The sequence below is a fragment of the Aquarana catesbeiana genome, linkage group LG13 (genome assembly GCF_042186555.1).
Source record: "Aquarana catesbeiana isolate 2022-GZ linkage group LG13, ASM4218655v1, whole genome shotgun sequence".
Lineage (NCBI taxonomy): Eukaryota > Metazoa > Chordata > Amphibia > Anura > Ranidae > Aquarana > Aquarana catesbeiana.
This window is the reverse complement of record NC_133336.1, coordinates 58,604,684-58,619,166: the sequence shown is the minus strand read 5'-3', so window position 1 is coordinate 58,619,166 and position 14,483 is coordinate 58,604,684. Positions and strand designations below refer to the sequence as shown.

At 43.2% G+C, this 14,483-nt stretch overlaps 1 protein-coding gene across 1 annotated transcript in view; it reads left to right on the top strand.

Moving 5' to 3' along the window:
• Nucleotides 1–14,483, top strand: part of BRF1 (BRF1 general transcription factor IIIB subunit) — a 643,919-nt gene that overhangs the window by 121,752 nt on the left and 507,684 nt on the right. The gene's annotated exons all lie outside the window — the stretch shown is intronic.

Here is a 14,483-nt window from a genome sequence, read left to right as displayed (position 1 = left end):
ATATATAATGTGTGTGTGTGTGTATATATATATATATATATATATATATATATATATATATATATATATATATATATATATATATATAAAATAATCTCTATCTATATATCCACTAGTGGGGAGTGGGGTGATTCTCTATTGCAGGCATGTCCAAAGTCCGGCCCGCGGGCCATTTGCGGCCCGCGTTCCGGTTTGATGTGGCCCCCACTTGGAATTTACATATGCATCCATCTGTGGCCCCCCAAGCTCGAGCGTGTTATGTTTTATTTGCTGTGAATATATCTTCTTTAGCTGAACAAATCCCTGAGCGTTGGGCTAATTGTTGATGAGCCGGGGGGGGGGTGTGGCTGGGCGTGTTCAGAAGTCAATGTGCCCGAGCCGCTATGAAGCTGACAGCGCGCAGGGCGAATCACAAGCACTGTGACTATTCCCGATCTCTGCATCTGCAGTCCGCAGATCGGGGAAATGTCACAGTGCCTGTGATTGGCGGTGGCGCTGTGCGCTGTCAGCTTTCTTCCTTGCAGGCTCGGGCACATCGACTTTTAACAATGAGCACGGCGCTCGGGGATTTGTTCAGCTAAAGAAGATAGGTATATTCACAGCAAAAAAAATAACATGCTTGAGCTTGGGGGCCACAGATGGATATACTTGGGGGGGCCACAGATGGATATACTTGGGGGGGCCACAGATGGATATACTTGGGGGGCACAGATGGATATACTTGGGGGGGCACAGATGGATATACTTGGGGGGCACAGATGGATATACTTGGGGGGGGCACAGATGGATATACTTGGGGGGGCACAGATGGATATATATGTAAATTCCAAGTGGGGGCCACATCCTTTCAGTCAGTGAGAGGCACTGGTGGATTAGGCTGGCTAAAGAAAAGATTATTATTTAAAAAAATAATAAACGCTCAAGCTCATCCTTTACCCCAAGAGGTGCTTGGGGATTGGTCAGAGACTAAAGAAGAGATATATATAATTTTTTTTTTAAACATGACACGCCTGAGCTCATTGTTACCCTGAGAAGAGAAGATATATATATTATATATCATCATATATTGTCATCAATGTTACGACATGAATAGTATTCCATTGGCAATAAACTTTGCATAAAATATTTCATTTGCATTTAATTTTAAAAGTCAGGCAAAATGGTCGGCCCTCACGCATGTTCACTTCATGAAATCTGGCCCTCTTTGAAAAAAGTTTGGACACCCCTGCTCTATTGTATCTGTATAACTTTAAGGAGAGGTGTCATGGTGGGCTCCCAATCATCCACCAATGGTGAATAGAAAGAAAAAAAGGGACACAATCTCCAATGCAAAAAGTTTGCTGAATAATTCTCTCCTTACAATACATGAAATAAGCAGTAACTGTACAATTTCAAGCATACCATGCTCTTCATCAAGCTGTATGGAGAGAGTTATTCCGTAATCCTTTTGCATTCAAAATCTTGTCTTCTCTCCTCTCTATCCATCTATCTATGTGTGTGTATGTGTATGTGTATGTATATATATAATATATAATATAAAATTTATTTCCACATTCACCAGCCACTTTAGTAGGTACACCTGTTCAGTTGCTTGCTTTGTTAAACAAATTGCTAATCAGCCAATCACATGACAGCAACTCAATGCATTTAGGCATCTAGACATGGTGAAGACAACTTTCTGAGTTCAGACCAAGCATCAGAATGGGTAAGAAAGGGGATTTAAGTGACTTTGAATTAGAGCTGCACAATTAATCGTTAAATCGCGATCTTGATTCAACCCCCCTGACTATCTCTGTTGCAGCGTTTGCCGATTCTTTCATATAACAAGTGGAGAGACTTATCTGCTCACTCAGCTGTCAAAAGAAAACATCCGGGCAGTCTGCCAAGTTTTTAATATGAAACATTGTAACGAACGCTTCCTTTTTAGATCAAAGGGATACACTTCTGTTTGTAAAGAAAAAATCCGGGCAGTCTTCCAAGTTTTCAACAACATGTAAATGCAGGAAGTTTAACCACTTAAAGAGAAAGTAAACCCTCTCTAAAAAAAAAAAAACAAAAAAAAAAAACACCCTGCAGGACAAAGGCATAATGAGCTAGTATGCATAGCATACTAGCTCATTATGAATTACTTACCTGAGATCGAAGCCCCCGAAGCGACCCTCATTCACCTCCTCAGTCGTCGCCGCCATGATACCCGGAGTGACTTCCGGGTATCGCTGCTCCGGCGCTGTGACTGACTGGAGCAGCGATGACGTCACCCTGGCTCATGTGCGCGGGAGCCGTCAGTGACTGTATGATCGCCTTCACTAACGGCATGCTCAGTGCGCCTGCGCCGTTGTCTACGGCGCGCATGCACCCTAGACATTGGTGCCCGTTTTTAGGAAAATATCTCCTTAACCGTGTAGGTTAAGGAGGTATTTCTTGCACCTACAGGTAATCCTTAATCTAGGCTTACCTGTAGGTTAAAGTGGTCTGTAAGGGTTTACAACCACTTTAAAGTCTTTAAATCTTTTTCTGACACTTCTTTCTTAAGTTAAAATCAATATTTTTTGCTAGAAAATTACTTGGAACCCCCAAACATTAAAATGGCAATTGCTGCAATATTTTATGTCACATTGTATTTGCCCAACGATCTTTCAAATGCAATTTTTTTGGTTAAAATACATTTCAATGAATAAAAAAAAAATAATAATGAAAATGCAGCGAGAATCGTGATCTATCTTCTAAGCAAAAAAAATTGTGAATCTCATTTTAGGCAGAATTGTGCAGCTCTACTTTGAACGTGGCATGGTTTTTGATGCCAGACGGGCTGGTCTGAGTATTTATTTCAAAAACTGCTGATCTACTGGCATCCTGCCTTGAATCAATGGTTAAGGCTGGTGGTGGTGGTGGTGTAATGGTGTGGGTGATATTCTCTTGGCACACTTGGGGCTCCTTAGTACCAAATGAGCATCGTTTAAACACCACGGCCCACCTGACCTGAGTATTGTTACTGACCATGTCCATCCCTTTATGACTACATTGTACCCATCTTCTGATGGCTCCTTCCAGCAGGATAATGCACCATGTCACAAAGCTCAAATCATCCCACCACTGGTTTCTTGAACGTGACAATGAGGTCATTGTTCTCCAATGGCCTCCATAGTCACCAGATCTCAACACCTTTGGGATGTGGTGGTACGGGAGATTTGCATCATGGATGTGCTGCCGACAAATCTGCAGCAACTGCATGATGCTATTGTGTCTATATGGACCACAATCTCTGAGGAATGTTTCCATCACCTTGTTGAATCTATGCCATGATTCGAGAATGAAGGCAGTTCTGGAGGCAAAAGGGGGTCCAACCCGGTACTAGCAAGGTGTACCTAATAAAGTGGCCGGTGACTATGTACATACACACACAGATGTTTTGCCTTGCATTTCTAATTTAAATTGAATGGAGGGTATGCCGAGAGCTCTGTAGTTCTGTTGCAGTTAGACAAGTGTCTCTCTTAGTAAATCTTGTGTGGCCCTTTTTTCTAGAGTGTTTCTCCTCCACTGACCACTGTGTTCCATTACAGTTTGGCATAGTGATAATAGAGAATCAATATATTTAATGGTTATGCTGTAATTCCAGCTTCGATCAGCAGAAGGCGCTGGTAAATTGAGGAAATTATAGCTTATACCTGCAAGCCCTGTGCAGAGGGGACACTGCTGCAAAAGATAGCACAAGGGGGATTTACTGTTTACTAAGCAATTTCTGCCAGTAAAATGGTCCCATAATATAGCTCCTGTATGATCTTTTTTAAGTTGCAACTGCTGTGTAAAAAAAAAAAATATATATATAGATATATAGATATTTATATAGATATTCTTTTTTTTTGCGTCGCCATTGCTGCTGTTAAATGTGTAGAAGCATTATTGTCTGACTATGTGTGTTGCCAATTCCTTTTCACACTTTTATAGCTGAATTTCTAACCAAAATAAAACCTCTAAAGCTATCTTCTATGCAATCTATGCTGTCAGTTAACTGGCTGTAGTGGGGGATTCAGAGTTTATGGGGGTGTTGGGTCCTATACTGTAAAAAATAAATAAATTCTGATTTGACTTCACCCAAAGTTTGATTACAACATAGGTTTTATTAAAATGGTTTCACATTTGTGGGGATGCCTTTTTGTTATCTGATTATTTATTTATTGCTTTGCTGTCTCTTTATTGAAGACTCAACATTTTGGTCTATCTTGTAGATTAGGAAACAGAAATGCATTTTCCAGGCAAAGCAATTTCCCCTTTTATGTGATGGAAATGTTTCTAAACATAAAGAGGAAGGTTCTGCTTTTAGCTCTGCTTTTTATTCCAGATTTGACTTTGGTTACCTACGGTGCTTTAAAAAGCAACAGGATCCTTTTGGCTTCTAGGTCCACTTAGCAACAGCTGGGCTGGAGCTCCTGTTGGGTGTCTGGAAGGTTCACTGAACCCTAAAGAGTTGGGAGCAGAGGACTTAGAGTGTATGTAGTCATTAAAGCCCAACTCCAGACAAAAATTACATTTTAAGTGTGCATTGTAAATGAGTGGGGAAAAAAAAACCTAGCTATAACTATTCTTAAAAATGCCCCCCCCCACCCTCCTCCTACCTATCCTGTCTCCGGCTAAACCTGTTGAAAAAAAAATCTGCGTACCTAATTTTTAATCCGCTCCGGTCACATGATCCTGCAGCTTTTTCTCCCCTGTGTCAGTGAGTGGCTGCTGCAGGGGAGTAGAGGGAGTGCCAGCAACGGCTGAGCCATGGGAGCCTATGGATGATGTCACAGGCACTGTTGAGGAAAATGGGTAAGTACACAGATATATATATATATATATATATATATAAATAATGATCTGTGTACTTGCCCATTTTATTTATATATATATATATATATATATATATATATATATATATATATATATACACACACACTCTCTCTCTCGCTCTCTCACTCACACACACGTATTCGACCCCCCCCCCCCCCCCCTTTGGCATTTTTCGTGTCCTGTTGTCAACTTCCTGAAGACGGCCTGTTTGGCTGAAACGCGCATAGAAGTTGGTCCGCAGCTTCGTGTCCTTGTGACACACTTCCGGTCCCGGAAATCAACCAGTACACCGCAGCGGCAGACCACTGTATTTGGCAGATTTCCTGGGAACTTAACTGCTGTTCACACTGGGTGCCAGGTTTACAGGCACCCTTACATGTGAGTTTAATTACTATGTTTTTGATATGGAATAAATGTTTTAAAAATGTTGCTGCGCACTGAGGCTTTTTCTGTCATTTTCATGAGGAACACCTACCCCAAACAACACTAGTATATAGAGGAATGAGGCCCTCTTTATCATATCCAGCCATATGAGGAAGTATCGATCCCGAACCACATCAGTCCACAGAAAATCCACGGGGTCTGCCCCACATGCGTGTTTGACCAAACTAGAAACAGTTGGTCCATTTGGAGGGGTGAGTTCACATCCATGTGGGGGCACTGTCCTGTGAGCACTTATCAAGCACGGATTCATATCCACTTTGTAGAGAACGAGCACTTTAATTGGGATTTGGAACTTTTTATTGCTTCAAGTTTATTGATGTTTGCAACAAATCATCTGTATGGGACTTTCTAGTGATTTTTTTTAAAAAACGCACCAGGTTTCAATTGTGATATCTAATCTTTGTGGCACTCAACGTAAATTATCTGCATAGGACATTTTAGCGATTTTTCAAAGTCGCATCAGTTTTCAAATGTGATATTTAATATTTGTGGCACGAAGGTATATTTATTTATTTTTATTATTAGTACCATTTTGCACTTGCAAGTTCTTATTCACTGCAGCTGTTAATTTATATGTTATCACTTATTCATACCAATATTTAGATTCATTTGGAGCTTTTGGATTTTTTATTTTTATTTATACATGTATGGCCACCTACCTAATAGAGTAGGTCCCCCATTTGCTGCCAAAACAGACCTGATCTGTTGAGGCATGGACACTAGACCTCTGAAGGTATGCCGTTAGTAGAAGATCTTTTAAGTCCTGTAATTTGCGAGGTAGGGCCTCCATGAACTGGACTTTTTTTTTGCATAGTTACATGGTCCAGCTTAGACCAATGTAAGCATGCATGATCCATACCTGGCTGATTCTTGTGGAAGCAGAGAATCAATGTAGCAGCTCTCACTACTGCAGTGATCCTAACTGTCTTCTGGGTCCTGTGCCGAGGGAGTCGCTCAGCATGGGCCCCATTCAGAAAATGGGATGAAACCTCATGTTTCCTGGCTGGGGCGCCTCTGACTCCAGGTTGGGACCTCCTGTCTCTTGGCTGGGGCTCCCCTGACCCTGGGTGAGACCTCCTGTCTGTTGACTCCTGGCTGGGGCACCTCTGACCACTTGTTGAGACCTCCTGTCTGTAATATAGGAGCTGTCTCCAAGCTGGGAGCTCTGAGCAATCCTCAGGCTTGAGTATATAACAACCTTGCACATCTGTGTACTCACACAGACTGCTGGGATCCAGTAAAATCCAGACACAGGATTGAAGGTTCCATCACACCCAAGACACTGTGGAATCTTCAAGCTCCAGGCCGCAATCTGGGACTACAGAATACAGAGAAAGCCAAAGACACAACTTTCTCCACTCAGAAATTATAGACTGGACCTTCACATTCAGGCCTGGTTCATACCTATGCAGGTTGCAGTTTGCACATTCAAGATACATTTTGCGTTTTTCAATACACGTTTTTGATCCATTGAAGTATATGGAACCAAAAACCAGAAAAAAGTCCCTGGCCCTTTCCATAAAATGCACAGATGTGAACTACGTTAAATGGACGGTAGTGTGTTTCTGCAAAACTGAAAACGCACTAAACAAATGCATAGGTGTGAACCAGGCCTAAGCCTTGTCCTGTTCTCCTACATTTGCACAGTGGCAGGGCATCACACTGTCACAGTATCCAAAATGAACAAAGGTTTGGCCTTCAGTTCTACTTTAATGGTCAGGCAACTTGTGTTTTCCAGGAGATCGGCAGCATTCTGAATTCTCTTTTACTGGTTTAATTTAAATCCCCACTTTCAGAATCACTTCACATTTGTTAAACTCTCTGATACCCTGCATCTCCATCAATAATTGCTCCTAACATTTCTTTGTACCTTGCAGTGGCTGTTCTTATTTTCTTTTAAATGTCTGCACAACAATTAACATTTTAATTAGAAGCTTCAGAAGCTCTAATGGAGCAGCGTGTATGGAGGCAGCAGATGTTGCTCTGCTCTCCTTTATAGCACCCATCTCTATGTCGCTGCGCGGGCGGATGGGGGAAGCTGCGACACGTCCATTCCCTTTTAAAAAGTGTTTTCATATATGTGGCTCTGTATGGGAAGCCTTCATTATGAAAAGGATGGAATGAATATTTATAAAAACGGGCTTATATAGTATCAGTGCCAAGTGATGTCAAATATGTAAATCAAATCTTGATGCCAACATCTTCTCTTGTTAACTCCTTTGGTGTCTCCTGTGGCATGTCTGCAAGTTGATGATTTTTAATGGAAGATGCATGTACTGGAAAATATTTGATATATAATGGAAATAACGACTTAAACAATTGTGCAGATGATGTTTCAAAATGTATGGCTTTAGCAAAAGTTTTCCCAAGTGCTACAAACATATGTCAGTGACCGACATCCACATACACCTCCACTTATAGCCTGGGGCTGACTCCTATCTCTTCTATTTAGCTAATATAATATTGCTGTTATATGCCCACTTATACATATTTGTAAAACAAAGATTTTATATATAGTTACTAAAAAAGAATTAAGCTACTGTTGCTGTGTGCTGCCCCCTCCCCATTGCAAAGGTTAAATGCTTGTGAAAGTGTCATTTCACCTTTACAGAAAAACCATAAAGGTAACCCAACACTGGACCCCTTCCCTGCCCCCCCTGGTCCCCGCTGTGTATAGAGCTGGCGATCCATCAGATCTCCCGCTGCTGCTCCACCGGTCTGGGGATTTGAAATCCCCACAGCTCTCTTCATCTTGTGCTGCCAGGACAGATCACATGGAATCTAATTGGCCCATGACATCCCAGTGAGCATCGGTGGGGGGTCCAGTGTTAGGTTACCTTTACAGTTTTTCTGTAAGAGCCCTTTCACACCGGGCCGCCCATAGCATCGGTGGTAAAATGCCGCTATTTTTAGCAGCGTTTTACCGTCAGATTAGCTGCGCATTTCGGCCGCTAGTGGGTCGCTTTTACCCTCCGCTAGCGGCCGAGAAAGGGTTAAAATCGCCCGCAATGCGCTGCAATAGCGGCGTTTTCCTGGCGGTATCCCAGCGCTGCCCCATTGATTTCAATGGGGAGCAGCGGTGGAGGAGCGGTAAACACACCGCTCCTTCACCGCTCGAAAGAAGCTGCTGGCAGGACTTTTTTTCCCGTCCTGCCAGCGCAGCGCTCCGGTGTAAAAGCCCTCGGGCTTTCACACTGGAGACAATGCTGCAGCTGTTTGAGGGCGGATTGCAGGCGCTATTTTTAACGCTATAGCGCCTGCAAAATGCCCTCGGTGTGAAAGGGGTCTAAAGGTGAACTAACACTTTAAGTCTAGGGGTAGAGGAATAGGGTGCAATATCTTGTTCCTCGCACTGGCAAGTTCCCTCTACAGGCGGTCCCTGGGTTACAAACAAGCTGGGGTCTGTAGGTTTGTTCTTAAGTTGAATCTGTTTGTAAGTTGGAACAGGTACATTTTTTAAGCTTAAAGGGGTTAACACCCCTGTAACATTTGTTTTGCTGTCTGAGCCCCTGTTCAGAAGATTTCACCTCCCTTTCTGTCCCAATGAATGGATTTTGAAAATTTTGGGTTGTGAAAATAAACCTTGGTGATAAAGCATCAGTGGAGGTACCTTTTTCCCATAATAACTCTTACAGGAATGAATTTCCCTTCCTAGGGGTAGATTTCCTCTCACTTCCTGTTGTATCCCTATGTTTGTAAGTAGGAGTCGTATGTAAGTTGGATGTTTGTAACTAGGGGACCGCCTGTATATATTTGACCAGTCCCCTCTGAGGTGCTCCTGATCATGGTTGCATGCTTGCCTCCTTACATACAATCTAGGACTAATAGTTCTGCATTATATGTTGTGATGCCAAGGGACCACCTACAGCTTGGAGTGCCAGAGCCTCTTCTTAACCCTTGCAGTGCATGGGGTGGGCCTTCTACAATGGCTTTTTTTTTTTCATCCCGGAGTTGGCTTACATGTTGGATAAATGATGTCCAGGAAATGACCAGCAGCTGTGATGTAAAGCAGAACATTAACCTGACAAAAGACAAAGCCAAATTTAAAGCTATAGTGGAAACAAGGTTCCACGTTTATGAAGTTCACCGAAGATCTCAAGCAGTAATGTTCAACAGCAAAAAAATAAGTAAACTTAAAAATAAAATTAACCCAAAACCGTTGATGTTTAAATCTCAACTCCAGGCAGACATAAAAGACATTCATTAATACATAATTTTAAAGTGGTTAAACCTCATTCATGAAATCTGACCTGGGAACATATATCTGTAGTGTTTATTTTTCTCTAAAGCTCTGAGTGCAGTTTTGTCTCTGGTGCTCCGTTCCTCTGTTATCAGCAGAGTCACTTCTGACAAGCTCTCCAACACAGGAGATAAAAGCAGCTGGAAATTTGTGTCGGGAGGGAGCTTAGAGGTAGTTAAGCAGAGAGCTTGTCTATTCAGACTGCAGCTCTGCAAGTTTCTTTGTTCCTTTGCCTATGTGGAGGGGGGGGGGGGGGTGTTCTCTCCTCCAATCAGCTCTCACACAGTGTATGCTCAGACACCACACCCACTACTAAAACCAGAAAAAAGATTTGTAACACAATCTGCACTTTCTAAAGAATGTGGAAAGGGAAAGACCGCAAATATATACATGTAAAAACTTATGTTGGGATATTTACCTTCTCTGTGTTCACTTCACGGAGTATAGTAGAGGGTTTACAACCACTTTAACCACTTGACGACCGCCTCACGCCGATTTACGTCGGCAAGGTGGCACGGACAGGCAAAATCACGTACATATACGTGATTTGCCTTCCGCGGGTGGGGTGCCCGAGGCGGTCGTCTTTTGTCCAGCAGCGATCAGAGGTGAGGGGGGAGGCCATCCGTTCGTGGCCCCCCCCTCGTGATCGCCGCCGGCCAATCAGATCACTTCCTTTGCTGCTGTATGCTAAACAGCAGCAAAGGAAATTATGTCATCTCTCCTCGGCTCGGTATTCCGTTGCAGCGCAGAGGAGAGAAGACTTCACTGTGAGTGCACCAACACTACACAACACAGTAGAACACAAAACACCCCGATTCCCCCCCCCCCCCCCTCCCTGTCACAAACTGACACCAGCAGTTTTTTTTTTTTTTTTTTTCTGATTACTGTATTGGTGTCAGTTTGTGACAGTTACAGTGTTGGGACAGTGAATATTAGCCCCTGTAGGTCTAGGATACCCCCCTAACCCCCCCTAATAAAGTTTTAACCCCTTGATCACCCCCCGTCACCAGTGTCGCTAAGCGATCATTTTTCTGATCGCTGTATTAGTGTCGCTGGTGACGCTAGTTAGGGACCTAAATATTTAGGTTCGCCGTCAGCGTTTTATAGCGACAGGGACCCCCATATACTACCGAATAAATGTTTTAACCCCTTGATGGCCCCCTAGTTTAACCCTTTCACCACTGATCACCGTATAAGTGTTACGGGTGACGCTGGTTAGTTTGTTTATTTTTTTTAGTGTCAGGGCACCCGCCGTTTATTACCGAATAAAGGTTTAGCCCCCTGATCGCCCGGCGGTGATATGCGTCGCCCCAGGCAGCGTCAGATTAGCGCCAGTACCGCTAACACCCACGCACGCAGCATACGCCTCCCTTAGTGGTATAGTATCTGATCGGATCAATATCTGATCCGATCAGATCTATAATAGCGTCCCCAGCAGTTTAGGGTTCCCAAAAACACAGTGTTAGCGGGATCAGCCCAGATACCTGCTAGCACCTGCGTTTTGCCCCTCCGCCCGGCCCACCCAAGTGCAGTATCGATCGATCACTGTCACTTACAAAACACTAAACGCATAACTGCAGCATTCGCAGAGTCAGGCCTGATCCCTGCGATCGCTAACATTTTTTTGGTAGCATTTTGGTGAACTGGCAAGCACCATCCCCAGGCAGCGTCAGGTTAGCGCCAGTAGCGCTAACACCCACGCACGCACCATACACCTCCCTTAGTGGTATAGTATCTGATCGGTTCAATATCTGATCCGATCAGATCTATACTAGCGTCCCCAGCAGTTTAGGGTTCCCAAAAACGCAGTGTTAGCGGGATCAGCCCAGATACCTGCTAGCACCTGCGTTTTGCCCCTCTGCCCGGCCCAGCCCAGCCCACCCAAGTGCAGTATCGATCGATCACTGACACTTACAAAACACTAAATGCATAACTGCAGCGTTCGCAGAGTCAGGCCTGATCCCTGCGATCGCTAACAGTTTTTTTGGTAGTATTTTGGTGAACTGGCAAGCACCAGCCCCAAGCAGCGTCAGATTAGCGCCAGTACCGCTAACACCCACGCACGCACCGTACACCTCCCTTAGTGGTATAGTATCTGAACGGATCAATATCTGATCCGATCAGATCTATACTAGCGTCCCCAGCAGTTTAGGGTTCCCAAAAACACAGTGTTAGCGGGATCAGCCCAGATACCTGCTAGCACCTGCATTTTGCCCCTCCGCCCGGCCCAGCCCACCCAAGTGCAGTATTGATCGATCACTGTCACTTATAAAACACTAAACGCATAACTGCAGCGTTCGCAGAGTCAGGCCTGATCCCTGCGATCGCTAACAGTTTTTTTGGTAGCTTTTTATTGAACTGGCAAGCACCAGTGGCCTAGTACACCCTGGTCGTAGTCAAACCAGCACTGCAGTAACACTTGGTGACGTGGCGAGTCCCATAAGTGCAGTTCAAGCTGGTGAGGTGGCAAGCACAAGTAGTGTCCCGCTGCCACCAAAAAGACAAACACAGGCCCGTCGTGCCCATAGTGCCCTTCCTGCTGCATTCGCCAATCCTAATTGGGGACCCACCACTTCTGCAGCGCCCGTACTTCCCCCATTCACATCCCCAACCAAATGCAGTCGGCTGCATGAGAGGCATTTTCTTTATGTCCTCCCGAGTACCCCTACCCAACGAACCCCCCCAAAAAAGATGTTGTGTCTGCAGCAAGCGCGGATATAGGCGTGACACCTGCTATTATTGTCCCTCCTGTCCTGACAATCCTGGTCTTTGCATTGGTGAATGTTTTGAATGCTACCATTCATTAGTTGAGTATTAGCGTAGGGTACAGCATTGCACAGACTAGGCACACTTTCACAGGGTCTCCCAAGATGCCATCGCATTTTGAGAGACCCGAACCTGGAACCGTTTACAGTTATAAAAGTTAGTTACAAAAAAAGTGTAAAAAAAAAAAATATATATAAAATAAAAAAAAATAGTTGTCGTTTTATTGTTCTCTCTCTCTCTATTCTCTCTCTCTTGTTCTGCTCTTTTTTACTGTATTCTATTCTGCAATGTTTTATTGTTATTATGTTTTATCATGTTTGCTTTTCAGGTATGCAATTTTTTATACTTTACCGTTTACTGTGCTTTATTGTTAACCATTTTTTTGTCTTCAGGTACGCCATTCACGACTTTGAATGGTTATACCAGAATGATGCCTGCAGGTTTAGGTATCATCTTGGTATCATTCTTTTCAGCCAGCGGTCGGCTTTCATGTAAAAGCAATCCTAGCGGCTAATTAGCCTCTAGACTGCTTTTACAAGCCGTGGGAGGGAATGCCCCCCCACCGTCTTCCGTGTTTTTCTCTGGCTCTCCTGTCTCAACAGGGAACCTGAGAATGCAGCTGGTGATTCAGCCAGCTGACCATAGAGCTGATCAGAGACCAGAGTGGCTCCAAACATCTCTATGGCCTAAGAAACCGGAAGCTACGAGCATTTTATGACTTAGATTTCGCCAGATGTAAATAGCGCCATTGGGAAATTGGGGAAGCATTTTATCACACCGATCTTGGTGTCATCAGATGCTTTGAGGGCAGAGGAGAGATCTAGGGTCTAATAGACCCCAATTTTTTCAAAAAAGAGTACCTGTCACTACCTATTGCTATCATAGGGGATATTTACATTCCCCGAGATAACAATAAAAATTAAAAAAAAAAAAAAAAAAAATGAAAGGAACAGTTTAAAAATAAGATAAAAAAGCAAAAAAATAATAAAGAAAAAAAAAAAAAGCACCCCTGTCACCCCCTGCTCTCGCGCTAAGGCGAACGCAAGCGGCGGTCTGTCGTCAAACGTAAACAGCAATTGCACCATGCATGTGAGGTATCGCCGCGAAGGTCAGATCGAGGGCAGTAATTTTTGCAGTAGACCTCCTCTGTAAATCTAAAGTGGTAACCTGTAAAGGCTTTTAAAGGCTTTTAAAAATGTATTTATTTTGTTGCCACTGCACGTTTGTGCGCAATTTTAAAGCATGTCATGTTTGGTATCCATGTACTCGGCCTAAGATCATCTTTTTTTATTTCATCAAACATTTGGCCAATATAGTGTGTTTTAGTGCATTAAAATTTAAAAAAGTGTGTTTTTTCCCCAAAAAATGCGTTTGAAAAATCGCTGCACAAATACTGTGTGAAAAAAAAAAATGAAACACCCACCATTTTAATCTGTAGGGCATTTGCTTTAAAAAAATATATAATGTTTGGGGGTTCAAAGTAATTTTTTTGCAAAAAAAAATAACTTTTTCATGTAAACAAAAAGTGTCAGAAAGGGCTTTGTCTTCAAGTGGTTAGAAGAGTTGGTGATGTGTGACATAAGCTTCTAAATGTTGTGCATAAAATGCCAGGACAGTTCAAAACCCCCCCAAATGACCCCATTTTGGAAAGTAGACACCCCAAGCTATTTGCTGAGAGGCATGTCGAGTCCATGGAATATTTTATGTTGCGGGAAAGAGACAATTTTTTTTTTTTTTTTTTTTTGCACAAAGTTGTCACTAAATGATATATTGCTCAAACATGCCATGGGAATATGTGAAATTACACCCCAAAATACATTCTGCTGCTTCTCCTGAGTACGGGGATACCACATGTGTGAGACTTTTTGGGAGCCTAGCCGCGTACGGGACCCCGAAAACCAAGCACCGCCTTCAGGCTTTCTAAGGGCGTGAATTTTTGATTTCACTCTTCACTGCCTATCACAGTTTCGGAGGCCATGGAAAGCCCAGGTGGCACAAAACCCCCCCAAATGACCCCATTTTGGAAAGTAGACACCCAAAGCTATTTGCTGAGAGGTATAGTGAGTATTTTGCAGACCTCACTTTTTGTCACAAAGTTTTGAAAAAAGAAAAAAAAAAAAGTTTTTTCTTGTCTTTCTTCATTTTCAAAGACAAATGAGAGCTGCAAAATACTCACCATGCCTCTCAGCAAATAGCTTGGGGT